Source organism: Myotis nattereri (genome assembly GCF_964212035.1).
Source record: "Myotis nattereri genome assembly, chromosome: 7".
NCBI lineage: Eukaryota > Metazoa > Chordata > Mammalia > Chiroptera > Vespertilionidae > Myotis > Myotis nattereri.
In genome coordinates, this window is record NC_138082.1 from 76,720,887 (window position 1) to 76,743,132 (window position 22,246).

The 22,246-nt window shown below is 43.1% G+C and overlaps 1 protein-coding gene across 1 annotated transcript in view; it reads left to right on the forward strand.

The window, feature by feature from the left end:
- Window positions 1-449: 449 nt before the first annotated feature.
- ZRANB3 (zinc finger RANBP2-type containing 3) overlaps window positions 450-22,246 on the forward strand; it is a 235,950-nt gene continuing 214,153 nt past the window's right edge. The window contains exon 1 of the mRNA XM_081096348.1: window positions 450-692. The gene's annotated coding sequence lies outside the window, so the exon portion shown is untranslated. The remainder of the gene's footprint in view (window positions 693-22,246) is intronic.

The following is a 22,246-nucleotide window of genomic DNA, read 5'->3' on the forward strand; positions in this document are numbered from 1 at the left end:
AACTAAGAGGACAGCCATTTTGCCCACTTGAAAAAGAGCCACCTTTTCCCACGAGTTGGAGCCTGAGGTGGGGGAGTTCTGGGAGTTTTCCCTGACCTGGAGATATTGGAAAGACAACCATTTTTTCAAGGAGCATTTATAATGCTTTGTAGGAGTAAAATAAAATTTTCATCCTCCATGTGGGGAGATGAGAGGAACGCTGCTTAAAAGCTTGACTCCTCCCCTTAGCGGTAACGGGTTCTAAGCCGAACACCTGGTTTCTCTAAGGAAGGCGGGGTGATTGCCCTTCTTGATCTAGAAGAGCGAACTACACTTCCCAACATGCTTTGCTCCCGCTCAATCCTTTTCTCAGTTTACGTCCCTCGGCAGCCTGACGGGAATTGTAGTTTTGGGGAGGGATCCAGGTCCCCTCCTTGACCAATAAGAAGGGACAAACTTTTGAATAATTTGGAGTTTGGGGAGGAGAGCTAGTTGACTTGAGCCTGCAGTGAATCGGTTTCACCGCTGTAACGGAAGAGATGAGGGATAGAAGAGCAAGGTAGAGCAGAGTTTTCTCAGAACACCATAGCTGGTGTCGATTCCTGGTGTTTGAACTGCTACTTTCAGTTTGCCCCTTTGAAGTCACTTCCGCTTTGGGCGGATACAAGCCAAACGTGTGGCGGGAGTTGGAGATTCTTCAGCGAATACACCAGGTGTGGCCGTCTGGGAGTGGGATGGCGGGCAAGTCGATAGTTTTTTGCGTGAGAAATAGAAAATGGAACGCAATTTAATTGCATTTTAAGAAAGAGTGGGTGAGATGGGGTAGGGGTAGTTCCTAAGTCCATAATGCCTCTCTAAACCCAGCCTTCAATCCCAGAGTCCCATTTTTCTTGTGTTTGGACTTGCTCACTATTGCACGCATTTATTTGTTGTGGGGGCCTCTAATGCCTTTAGCCGCTGTCGGTACGCACGGCTTAATGCCATCAGTTTGACGAAAAAACCGGCTCTGAAGGTCTGAGCTAACTCCTTCCACTTTTACAAACGTCTGAAGACTAGTTCAAAGGAAAAATGTTCCAGAAGGGTTCAGGATTGATCCTAAAAAATGGTGACTTTACCTTGTTGTCGCTGAGTAAAGCATACACGTGGCGACAGGTCCAGCTGTAATACACTGATGAATAAAGATATTTATGTACTTTGGAGCCCATAGCCTAATTTTAGCACATTAGGCTCTGGTTTATGCCCCGCTTCGGATGCAAAATTGAGTGTATTTTTTGCTGTTTGACGTTTCCTTTGAGTTACCTTGGGAAATTCATTGAATTAAGAAGACGCAGGAGGAAAGAGAAGGTTTTTCCTCCCTAAGACTAAACTCATTTCTCTATCATTTGACTAAGACTTTCTCAGATAAATTCTAAGTTTTCCCCAGGGTCTCATTGAGACTTACTTTTATAAACAATCTTGTAAATATTTATTTAGCACTTATACTGTATTAGGCACTATACCAGCCTTTGGGGATAAAGCAGTGCCAAAAAGACAGGCATTCTTCTTTGTCCAAAAGTAGTGAGGAAGACAAAGGCCAAAGAAAATTAGAGGTAATGTTTTGTTTAATATTTTTAAAAAATTATTTCAGAGAGGAAGGTAGAGGCAGAGATAGAAACATCCATGATGAGAGAAAATCAGGAGTAGGCTGCCTCCTGCACGCCTCCTACTGGTGATGGAGCCAGACACCCAGGCATGTGTCCTGACCAGGAATCCAACCATGACCTCTTGGTTCATGGGTCTGTGCTCAACCACTGAGCCACATCGGCCAGGCTACTAATTTTTTAATCTCTCTAAATCAAGTTTTCATTAGTCATGTTTTGTGTATTCATTCTGTCACCTCTTTCCATTCTACCTGTGTATTAAAGTAAGCATATTTTCTCCCCTTTTTTTTAACTGAAGCACTAAAAAGTCTTTGTCTAATACTCATAAGTTGTTTATGCACCAACTAGATGGTAAATTTTATAGTTAACTAGAGGCCTGGTGCACAGAAATTTGTGCACTAGGAGGGCAGGGTGGGGGTGTGTGTGGGGGGGAGTCCCTCAGTCCAGCCTGTGCTCTCTCGAAGTCTGGGACCCCTCGGGAGATAACGACCCGCTGGCTTAGGCCTGCTCCCGGGTGGCAGAGGGCAGGCCCAATCCCTAGGTGCAACCCCTGGTCGGGCTCAGAACAGGGCCGATTGGGGAGTTGGGGCACCGCCCCTGTCATGCACAGAGCAGGGCGGATTAGGAGGTTGTGATGCCACCCTCAGTCACGCTCAGGGTAGGGCCGATTGGGGGGTTGGGGCACCGCCCCCTGTCACACTCAAGGCAGGGTCGATGGGGAGGTGCGGCGGCACCCCCTGTCACAGAGCAGGGCCAATCCTGGGGTTGGGGCGCTGCCCCCTGTCACGCACAGAGCAGGGCCCATCAGGGGGTTGGGGAGCTCCCCCCGTCACGCACAGAGCAGGGCCAATAGGGGAGTTGGGGCACCGCCCCCTGTCACAGAGCAGGGCGGATCAGGGGTTGGGGCGCCGCCACTGTCACACTCATGGCAGGGCCAATGGGGAGGTTATGCCTCTACCACATCACACACAGAGCAGGGCCCGTGGGGGGAGGTGTTGGGGAGCCGCCCTCTATCACCCACAGAGCAGGGCTGATCAGGGCGTTGGGGCGCCGCCACTCTCACACTCAGGGCAGGGCTGATGGGGAGGTTATGGCTCTACCCCATCACACACAGAGCAGGGCCCTTGGAGGAGGGGTTGGGGCGACGCACCCTGTCACACACAAAGCCGCAGGGCGATCAGGGGGTTGGGGAGCTCCTCCCTATCAGGCACAGAGCAGGGCGGATAGGGAGGTTGTGGCCATGCCCCCTGTCACACACAGAGCTGCAGGGCGATCTGGGGGTTTGGGCGCTGCCCCCTGTCACGCTGATCCCAGTGCCGGGAGGCCTCGCGGCTCCGCTGATCCCGGTGCTGGGAGGCATATTACCCTTTTACTATATAGGATAGAGGCTTGGTGCATGTGTGGGGCCCGCTGGTTTGCCCTGAAGGGTGTCCTGGATCAGGGTGGGGATCCCCACTGGGGTGCCTGGCCAGCCTGGGTGAGGGGATGATGGCTGTTTGCAGCTGGTCACACCCCCTTCAGGGTGGGGGTCCCCACTGGGGTGCCTGGCCAGTCTGGGTGAGGGGCTGAGGGCTGTTTTCAGGCTGGCGGGTGACTGAAGCGCCCAACTGCTCCTTCTTTTCTTTTTCTTTTTTTTAATTCTGGGCCAGCTTTAACTCTGGCTCCAGCTCTGAGGCCTCTGCTGCTGAAAGCAGGTATCTGGTTTGTTTGGGTTCTATAATCGAAACACTGTATCAACTCCAGCTCTGAGATCCTGGTTGGCTGAAAGCAGGTTTCTGGGGTTTTGTTTAGCTTCTATATTTGTAACAATGTTTCAAACTGCAAGCTGAGAGGCCGGCAGTGGCAGGCGGGGAACGTTGGAGTCCTCTGTCACTGAAGCAAGCAAGCCTCATGTTACCTTCAAGCTGCCTGGCTGCCGACCGCCATCTTGGCTGGCAGTTAATTTGCATATCACCCTGATTATCCAATGGGAAGGGTAGCGGATGTATGGCTAATTACCATGTTTCTCTTTTATTAGATAGGATGCTTCTAGATATAGGGATATAACCATACCTTTCAGCCAAACAGAGTTGTCTCTCTTTTTTTAATGCAGTTGGAATTTTAGTATATTTAGCAGTATAGACTTCTATAGATGATTAGTTCTTGTTTTGTGAACTCTTCCAGTGTAAATCAAGTTAATAAGTGGTAATGACAGCCAGCATTTTATTGAGAGTTTCCTCTGAGCCGGGAATGATGTTAAAGTGGTTTATGTAAATTTTCCCTGCAATTTTATAAGTATTGTTACGTGATATTTTATAGTTGAAGAAATTGGGACTAAGTGAAGTTCAATAAGACTTGAAGTCCTTGACCAATAAATTTTGGAGCTGAGATTCAAATCCAGGTCTGTCTCATTACTGAGCTCTTGACCACTGCTCATCCTGCCTCTCAAATAATTATTAATCTCCCAATATATGCCAGATACATAATGAGAGAAATGTAAAATTCCACCCGAGCATTCTGGAACCAATGGTGGCAGTCCCTTCTTCTTGTGAACTATCCTTTGCTGCTCATAAAATACATATTCATTGTACTTAAAAACAAAGGAAAATAAAGGTAATCTGTGATCTTAGTACCCAGAGATATCACTGTTGTATTTTGGTGAATATCCTTACAGATATCTCCCTCTTATAGGTGCAGACATGTATGTATGGTATCATACTGCTTTGCTATTTTGTAAAAAAATTTTTTTTTAAACTTTGTAAGAGTTTATTTGAGCCAAACTGACAACATATGCTAGAAAGCAAGATCTCAAATGCTGACCTGTAAACTTTTTTTTAACTTACGATAGGCTGTGGATATGACTGAATAAATATTGATATTATAATTTTTTATGGCTATCTGGTATTTCACTGTATGTTTCTAATATGATCAGTTCCCAGGTAATGGATATTGATATTTTTATTGATTTTTTTTCATTCTAAAAAAAACATAAAATTTACCACTTTAACCATGTTATATTGTTACAGATGTCCCCCCTTCCCCCTAACCTCCACCTCCACTTTGCCCCCAACTCCTCTCTCCCCAGTGTATATAATACAGTTGTGTTAAGTGTATGCACCTGTCAGGCAACAGAATTCTGGAACTTTTTCATCTTACAAAACTGAAACTCTGCTCATTGAACAACTCCCCTTTTACTCTCCTACAGCTCCTGGCAACCACTATTCTACTTTGTTTCTAAGAGTTTGACTACTTTAGATACCTCATATAAATGGAATCATGCCCTAACCGATTTGCTCAGTGGATAGAGCATCGGCCTGTGGACTCAAGGGTCCCAGGTTCGATTCCAGTCAAGGGCATGTACCTTGGCTTCGGGCCCATCCCCAGTAGGGGGCGTGCAGGAGGCAGCTGATTTAATGTTTCTCACTCATCGATGTTTCTAACTCTCTATCCCTCTCCTTTCCTCTCTGTAAAAAATCAATAAAATATATATTAAAATTTTTTTTAAAAAAAAATATAAATAAATAGGTAAATGGAATCATGCAGTATTTGTCCTGTAACTGTCTTATTTTACTTAGTATCATGTACTCAAGGTTCATCCATGTTGTAACATATGACAGAATTTTTTTTAAGACTGAATAATATAGTTCATTGTATTTTATTTATCCATTCATCTGCCAATGGACATTTAGATTTTTTCCACCACTTGTTATTATGAGTAACTAGAGGCCTGGTGCATAAAAATTTGTGCACTTCGCGGGGGGGTGGGCGTCCCTCAGCACAGCCTGCACCCTCTAGTAGTCTGGGAGCCCTTGGGGGATGTCCACCTGCCGGCTTAGGCCCACTTCCCGGAGATTGGGCCTAAGCTGGCAGTCAGATATCCCTCTGGCAGCCCAGGAGCCCTTAGGGGATGTCTGTCTAATGGCTTAGGCCCGGGCCTAAGCCATAAGTTGGACATCCTTAGGGCTGGCCACAGAGGCGGGAGAGGCTCCTGTCACCGCCGCTGCGCTGGCCAGCCATGAGGTGGCTTCTGGCTGAGCAGCGCTCCCCCTGTGGAAGCGCACTGACAACCAGGGGGCAGCTCCTGCATTGAGCGTCTGTCTCCTGGTGGTCAGTGCACGTCATAGCAACCAGTCATTTCTGGTCGTTCTGCTGGTAGGGTCAATTTGTATATTTTCCTTTTATTATATAGGAGAATTCAGTGAGCATGGATGTGCAAATATCTCTTTAAGATTATTAATTCTGCCCTAACTGTTTTGGCTCAATGGATAGAGCATTGGCCTGCGGACTGAAAGATCCCAGGTTTGATTCCAGTCTAGGGCATGTACCTTGGTTGCGGGCCCATCCCCAGTAGGAGGTGTGCAGGATGCAGCTGATTGATGTTTCTCTCTCATCGATGTTTCTAACTCTCTCTCTTCCTTCCTCTCTGTAAAAAATCAATAAAATATATACATATTTTAAAAAGATTATTAATTCTTTTGGATATATAATACCCAAAAGTTGGATTCTTGGGTCATTTAGTAACTTTTAAAAGTAATACTCTTGTCATCTCCATGTTAGTATGCTTATCCAACTATCCCTTAAATACAACTTTTTAGAAATAGGATTACTTAGTCGTAAATACTCTAATTCCTAAATTACTCTTTTCAAAAGTTTGTGCCCATTTTTTTTCCTACTTACAGTGTTTGAGAGCACCCATTTCCCATCTTTTATTCTATGAATCTGTTTGTAAAAAGTGATCTCTCATTAATTCAATTTATATTTAATGGAATTCTGTTGATGCTAAGCATCTTTTATGTCTATGTTGTCCTTTATTGTTTAATCAAATTTTCATTTGTTTTTACAATTAGTTTTGCAATTTACATATACTTGGGTTTTTTTTGGATTCTGTTCTCTTTCATTGTTCTGTCTTTTTTTTTTTTTTTCTTACTTGTACCTCCTCTTAATTTTGGTAACTTGGTTTGATAGCTAGTAGGAAAAGTGTGCTTCCACTCTTCTTTTTTAGGTATTTCTTGTCATTCTCATGGTTTATTAGATAGATTTTTGGTATCATTTTTCAAATTAAAAATAAATCTCTGTACTTTTGTATTTTAACAAAATACAAGCTTGACATTTATGTAGATATTGAAACTACATAAAGGAAGGAAAGTATTTCAATTAGTGTTAGCAATCAGAATTTTTCATAGGTACCATCAAGGCTCAATGGGGCATTCTGTGCTCTGTTAAAACATGTTTTTATTACAGAGTTAGATGAAAATGGTTGCAGTTTAAGAGCACATCTAGCTTTTTAAATTATATAATCGCTTTTTATACAGCAGCTTGCATGTGATAGGTGGTTTCTGGAAGAACCTGATAACTTCTTTGAATGATTATCTCAATTTATAACTATTTATCACACTGTAGTTTACAGCCTTCTTTAAGTACTTCAAATTCAACATGTCTCCTAAATCTGTTCCTCTTTTATCTCACTTGTTTATTTGGTCAAAAAATATTTATTGCGCTTCTACCAAAAGAGGTACTAAGGGTCAAAAGGAGGGTCTCCAGGTTGCCTAGGCTTGATTCTTGGTTCTGCCAGTTACTTTTTGTAACTGCCAGTTATCTATTCTGACCTTGGGCAGAATAGATAACTATGTGTACCTTAGTTTTTTCCTGTAAATTGAGATAATAGAGTACCTATGTCCCAGGCTGTGTGAGGATGAAATGACTTAATATATGTAAAACACATAAAGTAGTGCCTGGTACATAGTAAATGTGTGCTGGGCTTTGTTAATATAATTTTTGTTTACCTGGCTGATGCTAGAGTACTGAAGTAAAACAACAATAAACAAGACAGTTGATGGTTCTTGACTTTATGAAAGCATTCTAATAGGAGAGTGAGACAGTTTTCTAGCAAACAGATTTTTAAAAATTGCCAGTTATAGTAAGTGCTTTGAGGAAATCCTAAAGGCTAATATGCAAATTGACAGAACGGTGGAATGACCGGTCTCTATGACACGCACTGACCACCAGGGGGCAAATGCTCAATGCAGGAGCTGCCACCTGCTGGTCAATGTGCTCCCACAGGGGGTGCGCCATTGAGCCAGAAGCTGCAGTGGCGGTGGTGGGAGCCTCTCCTGCCTCTGCAGCAGCGCTAAGGATGTCTGACATCCCCTGAGGGCTCCCAGACTGTGAGCGGGTGCAGGCTGGGCTGAGGGAGAACCCCCCTCTCCCCCCTCCCCTGGTGCACAATTTTCGTGCACTGGGCCTCTAGTCAACTGATATTATAGAAAATATCAGGGTGTCCAGTTGGGAGATATTGCAGTATTCCAGTTGAGCAGTGATGCCTTGGGATAAATGATGGCAATGGAACTGGAAATAAATGAATTTATTTGAGATATATTTGGGGAATAATCAATAATAATTGGATTTAATATGGTGGTTAAGGGAGAGGGAGAAATCAAGAATGAACCAAGGTTGCTGGTCTGAGTAGCTTGCTTGATTGTATTATTACTGAGAGATTGGGCAGGAAGCACACAAATTTGGTGGAGAAATCAAGATATTGTCTTTGGACATTTAGGCTAGAAATATTTGTAAGATACCAAAAATGTCAGGTAGGTAATTAAATATAGGAGTCTGAAGCTAAGAGATTATGAATTATATTAACTGAACTATTTGTGGTAGCCTTCTAAAGGTTGTCCCTGTCTCCAGATCCATTCTTCCAGATTTGACAAGATAATGTTTGTAAAATAGTGGCCTGATTAAACTCCAAGAAATGCTCTCAGTTTCTTGCAGAATAAAGCTCAGTTTTAGCATTGCATATGAGAGCCTCCCTGATCTTGCCTGTTTTTGTTTCTTTACCACTTATCACAAGCATCTTATTTCTTAGCTATGTTACACTGCTAAGGATTTTCTGAAACTTTATGTTTTTGCAAATATGGCTTCTTTCTCTCTAGAACATTTAAAAAAATTAAATATTGATTTCAGAGAGGAAGGGAGAGAGAGAGACATAGAAACATCAATGATGAGAGAGAATCATCGATCAGCTGCCTCCTGCACAACTTGACTGGGGGTTGAGCCTGCAACCCAGGCATGTGCCCTGACCGGGAATTGAACTGTGGACCTCCTGGTTCATAGGTCGATGCTCAACCACTGAACCACACCAGCCAAGCAATATTTTATCTTGATTCTCCATCTGCAAATTCTACTCTTCCTGTAGCTTCAATTTAAGAGTACATCAAATATTTAAACAAGCTGTACTATGTGCTAGCATTTTTTTCTGCTAAATGAAGCCTTCTTTGATTGTTTGCTATGTTACACGGAGTCAACATTGCTACTTATGTATGCTATTTTTAATATACTCCTTTCATAGCGCTTATTACATTATGTTGCAGTTATTTGTTAATAATTCTTATTTTTGTCCTAGAGTGGGCTGGGAGGTGAGGATACAATGACATAAATTTATCTTTGTATATCTGGTACCTGCCACAATGTGGTACATATTAGCCACTCAATAATTATTTGTTGAATGAGTGATTTTAAGAGGCAGTATTGCATAATGGGAAAAAAAGATCAGACTTTTAAATTAGGCCAATCTAAGTTCCAGGCTAAATATCACCAATATTTTTTTTGTCCCTAACATGAGAATAATAATATTTATTTTTGTGAGTGTTTTTGAGAATTGCAGATTTTCTAAAATTTCCTAGTTTAGTAGTAGGAGGCATATCCCCTAACCGGGAATGAAACCTACAAGCTGGTCATATGTCCTAACCAGGATTTGAACCAGCTACCTTTTAGTGCATAGGACAATGCCGGCCCCGCCCCCCACCGATCACCAGTGCAGGTTGCCTCCCTCTTGGGGGCGAGGAGAGCAGGGGTCGGGGGTGGTGGTGGGGGGCAGACTCTCAATGCAGACACTCCTGTGTTGAGTGGTCTGCCCCCTGGTGGTCAGTGAACATCATAGTGACCGGTCGTTCCACCAGTCATTCCTCCATTCGGTCTATTTACATAGTAGGGTTTTATTATATAGGACTAGAGGCCCGGTGGACAAAAATTTGTGCACTCGAGGTGGGAGTCCCTCAGCCCGGCCTGTGCCCTCTTGCAGGGACCCCTCGGGGGATGACCACCTGCTGGCTTAGGCCCGCTCCCTGGGGTATTGGGCTTAAGCTGGCAGTCAGACATCCCTCTGGCAGCCCGAGAGGCCTCGGGGGATGCCCACTTGTCAGCGGGGAGCAGGCCTAAGCTGCAGTCTGACATCCTTAGCGCTGCTGAGGTGGCGGGAGAGGCTCCCACCTCCACCACTGTCTTGTGGCTGAGCAGAGCTCCCCCTGTGGGAGCGCACTGACCACCAGGGGGAAGCTCCTGCATTGAGCGTCTGCCCCTGGTGGTCAGTGTGTGTCATAGTGACCAGTCATTCCTAGTCCTTCTGCTGTTAGGGTCAGTTTGCATATTACCCTTTTATTATATAGGATAGAGGCCTGGTGCACAGGTGGGGCCGGCTGGTTTGCCCTGAAGGGTACCCCAGATCAGGGTGGGGTTCCCCACTGGGGTGCCTGGTCAGTCCAGGTGAGGGGATGAGGGCCGTTTTCAGGCTGCCAATCCCCCCCCCCCCCCACGACAGAAGCTCCCAGCCTCTCCTTTATTTCTTTTCTTTTTTTGAATTCTGGGATTTATTTACCTTCTATAATTGAAACTTTGTAGCCTTGAGAGGAGCTCAGAGCCGGCTGGCCAGGGCAGGGCGGTAGGGAAAGCCTCCTGCTCGCTCCAGCTCCATGGCCATGGCCAGCTGAAAGCAGGTATCTCGGTTTTATTTACCTTGTATAATTGAAACTTTGTTCCTTTGAGTGGAGCTCAGAGCCGGCCCTGGCAGGTGGGAATTTGGCTTCCTCCATCATTGGGGCAACCAAGCCTACTGCTTGCTCCAGCTCCATGGCTGCCGGCCGCCATCTTGGTTGGATTAATTTGCATATAGTCGTTTTGATTGGCTGGTGGGTGTGGCTTAAGGCATAGCAAAGGTATGGTCAATTTGCATGTTTGTCTTTTATTACTGTAGATTAGTTTTCTATAGGTTGTTTTTATTCTATATAAATGATTCTGTTATGTCATCTGTTAATTATATCCACCTTTTCTTTCTCCTTTTCCGTTTGCCTTACTCAACAGATCTGATTCCATTTTTAAATAAAATATGAGGTAGTAGACATTTTTTGTATTGTCTGACCTTGCATGGAAAGCTTTCAACAGTTTACTTTAAGTATGATGAAGGAAATTTTCTATTTTTTCTGCGTCAGAGAGCTTTTGCTGTGAATGGATTTTTAACTTTATCCACTGTCCCTCGCCCCAGTCCAATGACCATGCACATTACTTTGTTATTGTTGAGAATTACATTGATTGAGTTTTTCCACAATATATTTCTTAACAGTGTAATTGAGATATAATTCATATAACATAGAATTTAATCATTTTACAATTTTGTGGGTTTTGATATACTCAGGAGTTGTGGGATCATCATCATGATCTAATTTTAGAAATTTTTCATCCCTCTAAAAAGAAACCCAGTATTCATTAGCAGTTGCTCTCTATTCTCCACTGCCCTACTCTCCTCCATCCCCCATTCTATTAAAACAGTTGTTTTTACAAAAGTGGCTTTAGCCCTAGCCGGTTTGGCTCACTGGATAGAGTGTCAGCCTGGGAACTGAAGGGTCCCAGGTTCGATTCCGGTCAAGGGCATGTACCTTAGTTGCAGGCACATCCCCAGTGGGGGGTGTGTAGGAGGCAGCTGGTCAATGCTTCTCTCTCATCGATGTTTCTAGCTCTCTATCCCTCTCCCTTCCTCTCTGTAAAAAATCAAAAGAATAAATATATATTTTTTAAAAACTGTTTCCCTTGAATATATAAAAAGAATTAACTCCTAAAGCTTAAAAAAAAGTGGCTTTACTTTCATTGTTTATCTTTATAAATATAGTGACTAATTTTGTCCTTATTGAATAAATCATATAAGTTGTAATGTGACCTCAATGTAGCAGAATTTTTTTTCTTGGAGTTTTTGTTAGAATTTTTTACATTGTAGAAAAAAGCAAAGATAATAGACTATATAATGTGTTTTTTAAAAATTTTTTTTAGCTTTTGGCCAGTTTTTCCACACTAAAGCCTGGCACCCCTCATACCCTTGACCCTGAGAAGTGCTTCTTAGCTGCTATTACTTATAGAAAGTGGGCATGGGTCTTTCTGCTGTTGCCACTCTTGCCAGATGTGTTTCACTTAATCCCTGCTCCTTTGAGTTTTGACTTTCTGGATTAAAGTCTAGAATGGGTCTATCTGATTAGAAAACCTAATAGCTATAAGGCAGGCTGGGAATGCAAGAATCTGGTATTGCCAGGTTTTTTATTGGGAGGTGATATTTGATTCCCATTCAGATTTGAAATGTGAGGACATTCCTAAACATATCAGGGGACCCAGATGTTGAGTGGCCCCATGACTATCTCATGTCTATGCAAAGTAAATACAGTGTTCTCACAAATATTTGAGGGTGTAATATGCTACTATTTGTGAAGAATAGCTTTGAGAATCATTTCTTCCTCCAGATTCTTTAGTAGAGCTCTCCTTAATTAACCTGGTTATTGTTCCCATTCCATTTCAGAAGTGCATTCTCTGTCTCTCAAACACAGGAGCTATCACAATGCCCTGAATAGTTCCCAGCTTGGCCACTCTGCTTTGGCAACACTGTCTCCTACAAGAAGTGAGGATTTAGGTAGAGATAATTCAGCCCAACAGCACAAGAATGGATGTGCCCTTTGACCTTAATCGAACCCAGGACCCTTCAGTTCGCAGGCCTACACTCTATCCACTGAGCCAAACGAGCTGGGGAATGACTTACAATTTTAATAGATAATTTTTTTAACTTTACTATGGTGTGGAAACCATACACCAAATTTTGAATTCTAACCTTTTCCTAGGCTGGCAGTCTGTGGTATGATACTATGTGGTGATCCATGCGATTAGAAGGGTAAACAATTGATACTATAGCTTGTAGTATTCAATGCTTTTTTACTATAACTTTTTTAAACTTGATTTGTAATCCTATTATAAGTCAGGAAGTGTGTGTGTGTGTGTGTGTGTGTGTGTGTCTATATTTATATTCTTTTTTTTTTTTTTAGTAAATCTTTATTGTTCAGCTTATTACATTTGTTCCTCTTTTTTTCCCCCCATAGCTCCCCTCCACCCAGTTCCCACCCCACCCTCTGCCCTTACCCCCCTCCCCCCACTGTCCTCATCCCTAGGTGCACAATTTATATTTATATTCTTAAGAGAGGTTCTTGTACAAATGTTTTCTTTTCAAACAGTTTTGTCTGATTTTGCTGGATGCTAAATATGTAGCCCATTTATATAAATGAATAACAAGGAACAATTATTGAGTTCTGGGTAAAGCATTGGGCACAGCCTGTGGGCAAGTGGGACTCTTTCTTAGAGAGAAGCCAAGTTCATCAGGCTGATGTTGCTCAGTGGTAGAGCATCTAACCATGAACTAGGATGTCATGGTTTGATTCCTGATCAGGGTACATGCCTGGGTGAGGGCTTGATCCCTAGTGTGGGGTGTGGAGGAAGCAGCAAATGGAAGATTCTCTCTCATCATTGATGTTTCTATCTCGCTCTACTTCTTTCTTCCTTTCTCTGAAATCAATAAAATTAAGAGAGAGAGAAGCCAAGTCCTTCTAGCATATCAACATTTAGTTGGTAATGAAATGAGAGGCTTTTTTTAAAGCATTTCATGAAGGAGATCATACTGTGAAAAAATACATGGTATGCCATAAAGTAGTGGAACAAATAAAGAATCTTACCTCATAATAGAAAAACATGGTAATTGACCATACCTTCGCTACCCCTCCCATTGGCTAATCAGCAAGATATACAAATTAACTGCCAACAAAGATGGAGGCCGGCAGCCCTGGAGCTGGAGCGAGCAGGAAGCTTGCTTGCTCCAGTGATGGAGGAAGCCAAGGTTCCCCGCCTGCCGCTGCCTGCTCTAAGCTACACTCAAAGAAACAAAGTTTCAATTACAGAAGGTAAATAAACCCCAGATACCTGCTTCCAGGCACCATTGCCACGAAGCTGGAGTGAATAAAAAAACAACAACAACAAAAGGAAAGGCTGGGAGCTTCAGTCGCCAGGGGCCTTGGTCAGTCTGAAAACAGCCATCAGCCCCTCACCCAGGCTGGCCAGGAACCCTAGTGGGGACTCCCACCCTGAAGGGGGTTTGTGCAGCCTGAAAACAGCCATGAGCCCCTCACCATGGCTGGCCAGGCACCTCAGTGGGGACCTCCTGTCACGCACAGAACAGGGCCGATCAGGGGGTTGGGGCACTGCCACCAGACACGCACAGAGCAGGACCCATCAGGGGGGTTGTGGCTGCATACCCTGTCACCCACAGAGCAGGGCCGATCAGGCGGTTGGGGTGCCAACCCCTGTCACCCACAGAGCAGGGCCGATCAGAGGGTTGGGGCACTCCCCCGTCACACTCAGGGCAGGGCCAATGGGGAGGTTGCGGCTTCACCTCATCACACACATATTGGGCCCATGGGGGGGGAGGGGGGGTGCCGCACCCTGTCACGAACTGAGCAGGGCAGATAGGGAGATTATGGCCCCGCCCCCTGTCACACACACAGCCGCAGAGCGATCAGGGGGTTTGGGCATTGCCCCATAATGCTGCTCCAGGGGCCAGGAGGCCTCGCTGCTCCACTGATCCTGGTGCTGAGAGGCCTCGCAGCTCTGCTTGACACCTGGGCAGTGAGGCCTCACTGCTCCGCTGATCCCGTGGCATGAGGCCTCGCGGCTCTGCTGATTCCAGGTTTGGGAGGCCTCGTGGTTCCGCTGATCCCGGTGCTGGGAGGCATATTACCCTTTTACTATATAGGATAGACGCCTGGTGCACAGGTGGGGGCCAGCTGGTTTGTCCTGAAGGGTGTCCTGGATCAGGGTGGGGGTCTCGCTTGAGTGCCTGGCCAGCCTGGATGAGGGGATGATGGCTGTTTGCAGCTGATCACACCCCCTTCAGGGTTGGGGTCCCTACTGGGGTGCCTGGCCAGCCTGCATGAGGGGATGATGGCTGTTTGCAGCTGGTCACACACCCTTCAGCGTGGGGGTTCCCACTGGGGTGCCTGTCCAGTCTGGGTGAGCGGCTGAGGGCCGTTTTCAGGCTGGCAGGTGACAGAAGCTCCCAACCTCTCCTTTTTTTTTTCTTTTTTTTATTCTGGGATTTATTTACCTTTAATGGCTGTCACTGGAGCTGAGAGCCGGCTTTAGCTCTGAGGCTTGGCTCTAGCTCTGAGGCCTCGGCTCCTGAAAGCAGGTATCTGGTTTGTTTGGGTTCTATAATTGAAACACTGTTGCAACTCCAGCTCAGGCTGGCTGGCTGAAAGCATGGGGATTGTTTAGCTTCTATAATTGCAACATTGTTTCTTGGACTGCAGCTCAGAGGCCAGCAGCAGTAGGTGGGGAACCTTGGCTTCCTCCATCACTAGAGCAAGCAAGCTTCCTGTTCGCTTCAGCTGCCTGGTTGCCGGCCACCATCTTGGTTGGCAGTTTATTTACATATTGCCTTGATTAGCCAATGGGAAGTGTGTCGGAGGTACGGTTAATTACCATGTTTGTCTATTATTAGATAGGATGATACATTTAAATCTATCGTGAAAAATTTGAATGATATTTAGGAACAATCTGTGTGATGTATAGTTCTTAAGAAGTCACTTTCAGTTACTATTCATTTAGAAAGTTAAGAGTCTGCAATCAGAAATCTAATAATGTCATTTTGAAAATATTGCATCTTTACTATTTATTTGTCAGGTCATAACATATCAAAATGTATTATTCACTTTTCTCCCTTCTCATTGCACAAGCATTTCATAGAGATTGCTGGATTCAGAGGTGCTCTCAAGGAGCACAGACCAACAAGCAGGCAAACCACCAGAATAATGTAGCAAGTGCAGATCTATGTACTAATGTTCTTAAAGCACAGATGGAGTTTGCAAGAAAAACAAATCCCAGAAATCTTCACTGAGGAGGTCTTATTTGAGTTGTCTTTTAGGATGAAAATAAGTTTGTCTGGCAGGCCAGAGGAGGTGGGGAGTAGTATCTGCTTTAATCACACTTGACTCAGTTTGCTCTGCCACTAGGAAATATATCATATATAGCAATAATGAGACAAATGAAAGGGATCAACTCATAATTTGTGTTAAACCCTTCCAATAAGTTACAGAATGTAGTTCATAAACCAAGTTATGAGTCAAATTGTAACTTCTCAGTATGTCAGTATATTCTCAATTTGTGAAATTCATTTGTTCACTTCTCATTGTTCATATAGATGTAGCTCTTTATAATATTCATTGAAAAAACTTTGAGTTATAGATCTATATGTTTTAAACAAGAAAATAAGTTTTAAGTTGTAGACTTCTCTGCATGAGTAATATAAATATTCTAACACATTCTGAAATGGTTTATTCTTTGGGAAAATATTGCCGTTTGATTTTTTTTATTTCCATAAGACTTCTTAATAAAAAGAATTGCATAGTAAAATGCAAGTGAGACATTTTAATAATTCTTTTTAATTAATTGCCAGCATTGTTCTTTTTAAATTTTTAATCTTTAATTTCTTTATTGGTTAAGGTATTACATACGTGTTCTCATCCCCCCTTAACCGTCACTCTCCCCCCCACCCCCAACTCATGCTCTCATCCCCCTGTTGTCTGTGTCCATTGGGTGGGCTTATATGCATGCATACAAGTCCTTTGGTTGATCTCTCCCCCTTACCCCCACCCTCCCCTACCTTCCCTGTGAGGTTTGACAGTCTGATTGCTGCTTCTCTGTCTCTGGATCTGTCCCTGTTCATCAGTCTATGTTGTTCACTATATTCCACAAAGGACTGAGATCATGTGGTATCTTCAAGAGAAAACTTTCAAAACATTACTATACTATGAATAAGTAAAAATTATACAATATAAAATTACTATGAATTTAACAAAGGCACAACTCAATAATAAGGGAAAATGTTTTTAGAGTGCACTGAATTTTTAACCTGTAAAAAGTGAAAGCTATCCTTATTATACAGAACATAATTTTAGATACTTTAATCATTCTTGGGTAGACACTGTAGAAAGTGCTAGACCTTTTAAAAAGTATTTTATAGTGTACTTAGTATTAGGTATACTGGAATGAGGCAGAAAATGATGGCAAGCATAGAGAGAATTTTGAATCTCAACAGGATATATATACATCTTTTTTTTTTTTTTTTTAGAAAATGGGGGAAATAACAGTATAATATATACAAATAATACTTATTAGACATCATATAAAAAATAAGAATAGTAAATACCAACAATGGAATTGGTAGCATGTAAGAAATTTTATTTGCTTTGCCCATTTAACAAAATTCCTGTTGTAACAGATCTATATATATTACTTTGCAATTACATTATAGGCTCCAGTACATGCTATCTTAACAAAGACCACTTTCATAGAAATGTTAGGGCTGAGTAGAAGGGAAGGGTATTGCAGTTTCTATTCTAAAAATTCTAAAATGTTTATAAAGTCTTTTGCATCATGCATAGATTCATGAATGGCATATGTAGGGGGTATAGTAAGTTGGATAGAGGGCAAGGCAGTATCTGGGATGTGTGGTCTGCCTTGTGCTATGTGGTATTTAAAAGGGCCGTCTGCTCATATTGCTGGGATGGTTGTAGAGATGGTGGTGGTAGAGGTGCATAAAAATGTTGGCTCTAGATCTGCAAATGCACTTTCCTAATTAATCAAGGACATAGTATACGTACTGACTACCAATATATCCCTGACTGTTTCAATATAAAGTCAGAGGAATATAATGTGTTCCTCCTTTCTAGGTTATGCCATTTCAGCTATTAAAATGGAAGAAGTTATCCTGTTGAAGCTAACTTGCATTAATTAAAGAACTTTATGTTACAAACTATAGGAAATGGCTGAGGCTAATTGAGGAAAAAAAATCAAGAACTTAACTGAACTTAGTCAAGGAAGGCTAATGACTTAGTCACAGTTTAAACAACCCAGTATTTCAACGGAGAGGAATTGAAGCAAGCCTCGCAGTGGAAAAACCTTCATTTGAGTTGCAGACAAAGGATAACTCACCACTACCACCATCTCCAATCTCTCGCTCTCCTGTTTTACTCTTCCAAGTTATCAGTACAGATTGGTCATGGATAGATGTTTACTTGGGATAACTGGGTCCGATGATGACAGGAAGGTAGAGAAGTAATGACTTTACTTAACTAGTCTGACTTACCTACATATTTGGCAGAAAACAGAGCCTTTTTTCAAAGGAAGAAGTAAAAAATACTCAGATAAAAACAACAGCAACTGTAATCCATCTCTTAGCTTCTGTGTACTTGTGGACACACGGGTGCACATGTAGTTCTTTTACATGTGTTTTTATGGGGAAGAATGCAGCACAAAATGAAAAGTTACAAGATCATCTAATATGTATACATAAAGATGTCCAAAATATCATAGTACAGGTGTAAGCTTTAATAATTTCAAAAGGGTAAAAGCTACAAATTATAAAGATCATTTAAAAGTGGATCTATTTTATTTTCCATTTTCCCGTATAGTTTTGGGAATTATAAATAATACTTTTTGAATTTTAATTTTTTGTTTCATATTCTCTGAAGATGGCAGAGTGAGAAATTAACATTGGTAGTTAAAAATATACAAAGTCAAATAAGTATAAATGACATGCATGTAAATAAAAATGGAAATTTTTTCAACAGTTGTTAGCTGTCACCCTTCTAAAGTTATTAAACTTAAATATGCACTATGACATTTAGAAACCTGTTCACGTTAATCTAAATATTAGAGTATCTTATAATTGTTCATTGTGTGCTCATCCTTCCCCATGGATACATATGTATAAGGAGTGTATATATACCTGTGTTTCCACAAGTTCATAGACGTTTAGAGGTGGATTTTAATTGCTTTTGCTTTCATTCATGCAGTACCTTTTTATACTTTACAATGTCTGTCTTCCAGCCACATAATGGTGCTGCTGAATACACTAGCGGAAGATATTGAAAAAAGGTTTATCTTCATTTAAAGAAAGGGATATAGAAAAATTTGTAAATTTGTTAACAAAGACCAATTGCATAGAAATGTGGGGGTGAATACAGGGGAGAAGAATTACAATCTGTACTATCAAGATTTTTTAGTGTTTGCAGTCTTTTGCATGAAGAGTGTTTTCATGGATGGTATATAATAAAGTTGGAGAAAGGAAAGGCAGTATCTGGAATAGTGTAGTCTGACTTTTTGTCCGTTAGGAAAATGGTGGATGGTATTAAAAGGGACTGTCTGCTGAGATAGGTGGTAGGGTGTAGAGATGGTGGTGGTAGATATGAGTATAAAGGTTGGACACTATGTCTGCTTGAAGGGAATGAGCCTGCTTAGTGGAGTCTAACCTTCACATCCTCTCTTTTAGGGGCTGAAAAACAGTCTCTTTAGTTGTACAAGTTTGTCTTCATGGCAAAATGTTTGTCATTTAGCGTCTAAATAATGCCTCCTCTTTTTTCTCCTTCTTCCTCCTCTTACGTGCTTTGAACTTTAGATGAGACATGGCATTATGGAAAACATGGCAGCTGAAGCCCTCCCTGATGCCATACTCAACATGGTCCTGAAGGATTTTTAGGCTAGGGAAGACCCTGCAGCAGGCCATGCACCTGAACCCGCTGTCCAGGGCCACCAGCCACTCAGGTGTCTTAGCGCTGGGATACCCGCCCTGAGGTGGAGGCTGTGCTGGACTGTCAGCCTCCTCCCTTTTCTCCTGGGCTCCGCTGTCTAATATGGGCTCATGGGCAATTAGGTGTTTCTTCTCAGACATGTGAGAGATGGGGACATTTTTATGGATCTTTCCAATATAGGTCATTTCTTCCATTTTGATTTTTTTTGAGGGGGGCTCCCACCCTTCCTTTGTATGGTATAAGACGGCCACACCCCTTTTCAATTGTACATGCATATAGTAAATTTTCATGGGCCTTACATCTGTCCCATGTACTGGGGACATAAAGGGCTCGTTATGATTAGGTGCATGGGAAGGAAAGTAGGTATATGAATAGTCAGAGGAGTTTTCTGTTTTCTCCGAGTCCTGGGATACAGGCTTCTCCTTGATTTCTAGGAAAGAAAATTTGAAACATAAAAAGATTAGAAAATATATGTAATGACTGTAGGAGTTAAGGTTACACATGCAGTATGTGACCATGTGAAGTAAAAATAGATATATATGTGATATTTCAGAATTCTGTATGTGGTGTGCTATATCTGAGGTGTTTACATGGTATAACTATATCAGAATGAAGATTGGGGTTGAGTCGCATGTTCTTGTAGAGTTGTATGTATATTCTTGGCCATATCTTGGAAGTGTTTCTGTGTCGCTAAAAGAGAATGGCAAATCGGTGAATGCATCTTGTTATGTAGTATGCCAGCGCATGTGGACAGTGCAGGAGTGGTACCTGTTTTAACGTGAGACAGGGAGACTGAGTGTGTTATGTGCTTTCAGAATGTTTAGCTCTATGAAGGACTTATGGCCTGGAGGATGAAGTGACATATGATTAGTAGGGACACAACAGATGAAAGTTCATTTCCTTCAGGGCATGTGAGTATTCTATAGTTTGACCTAAAGAGGTTATCTGTGTGAGGGGAAGGAGATTACTTATGGAACTTGTGTGTAAATGGGTGAGTCTGGAAATGATTGTGTGAAGGAATGAGGGTAAGAGTGCATCTAGGTAATGCTGCTAGGGAATGGGAAATACAGATGAAGAAGTAAGGCTGTGTATATAAGAGCACAAGGGAAAAGAAGGACAATTGGAGCCTTACCTGGTCTGGAGGAGGACAGATGTGTGAGTGGGTGAGGATCTGATTTTGTGCTCATCTGAGGGGAAGGTTCTGAGTAAACTCTAATATCCATGTCAGCACTGAGCTCTACCTCAGGCACAGCTGTCCCAGTGCTGTATGCTGGGGATTTGTGCTGCAGGACTTTGCCCAGCTCTGGAAGGCGCACTCTCTACCTGTCCCTCCACAGAAGCCTTAGTCCTAGTCCTTCTGCCCTAAAACCCTTTCCTGTTTTTGAGGGGAAAGTGAACTAATAGGGAGCAGGCTGAGGAATTGAGCTACAGCTCATGACCAAGCTCAGATCCCACCTTTGTATATTCCTTACCATCCTCATTAAGACGGGTAGTCTTGGATGGGGTGGAGACACCGATAGGATGTTGGGAGAAGGAAGACTTTTCTTCTGCAGCCGGACCACAGGCTGGCGCTTCCACGGGTGACTCGGGCTGAGGCACATTGCCTTGGCTGATGCGGCGTCCTGGGCAATGGAATAAAATAGAACATTGAGATGAGGCATTTCCTGAGGTCTGTGTCAACTCACAAAGTACAGGTCGAAGGACATGACATGTGAGGCATCATTGCTACACATGACACCTCTTCTCATAGAAATTAATATGAGTTTTCCATTTAAAATTCTATTAACTCCAAACTATAAGTAAACGTACTAAATGGTGTGTTTTGTGAATATCAGTGGGATTGGGTATGAAAGTGTTATTTGAATGTAATGTGGTAGGTGTTTAAATGCATAATGTGTTGGTTAAAACTGGATTAAGGTTTAATGTGAGGTGGATTTGGTATTTGCTAATGTGAATATGGGATGAACTTTGTGTGACTGAAAAGGTTAAGGTTATGTGTGCTTTCTGTCTGGTGTTAGTTCAGCACACATTTATGTATGTAGCATGCATTATCAATAATGATGTATTTATGTGCTTTATATATTATAGTAGAGGCCTGGTGCACAAAAATTTGTGCACTCGGGGGCTAGGGGGTCCCTCAGCCTGGCCTGTGCCCTCTCGCAGTCTGGGACTCCTCGGGGATGACCACTTGCTGGCTTAGGCCTGCTTCCCGGGGGATTGGACCTAAGATGGCAATCAGGCATTCCTCTGGCAGCCGAGCAGCCCTCGGGGGATGTCCATTTGCCAGTGGGGAGTCGAGCTAAGCTTCAGTCAGACATCCTCAGCACTGCTGAGGAGGCAGGAGGGGCTCCCACCACCACCACTGTACTGGCAGCCATCAGCCTCGCTTGTGGCTGAGCAGAGCTCCTCCCATGTGAGAGCGCACTGACCACCAGCGGGCAGCTCCTGCATTGAGCGTCTGCCCTCTGGTGGTCAGTGTGTGTCATAGGGACCAGTCATTCCCGGTCTTTCTCCTGTTAGGGTCAGTTTGCATATTACCCTTTTATTATATAGGATAGAGGCCTGGTGCTCGGGTGGGGGCTGGCTGGTTTGCCCTGAAGGGTGATCCGGATCAGGGTGGGGGTCCCACGTGGTTGCCTGGCCAGACTGGATGACGGCTGATGGCTGTTTGCAGCTGGTCACAGCCCTTTCAGGGTGGGGGACTCCACTGGGGTGCCTGACCAGTGTCGATGAGGGGCTGAGGGCCGTTTTCAGGCTGGCGGGTGAGTGAAGCTCCCAGTGTCTTTTTTTTTTTTCTGGGATTTATTTACCTTCTGTGGCTATCACTGGAGCTGAGAGCTGGCTCCAGCTTTGAGGCCCTGGCTGGCTGAAAGCAGGTATCTGGGTTTGCTTACCTTCTATAATTGAAACTCTGTTGCCATCACTGGCGCT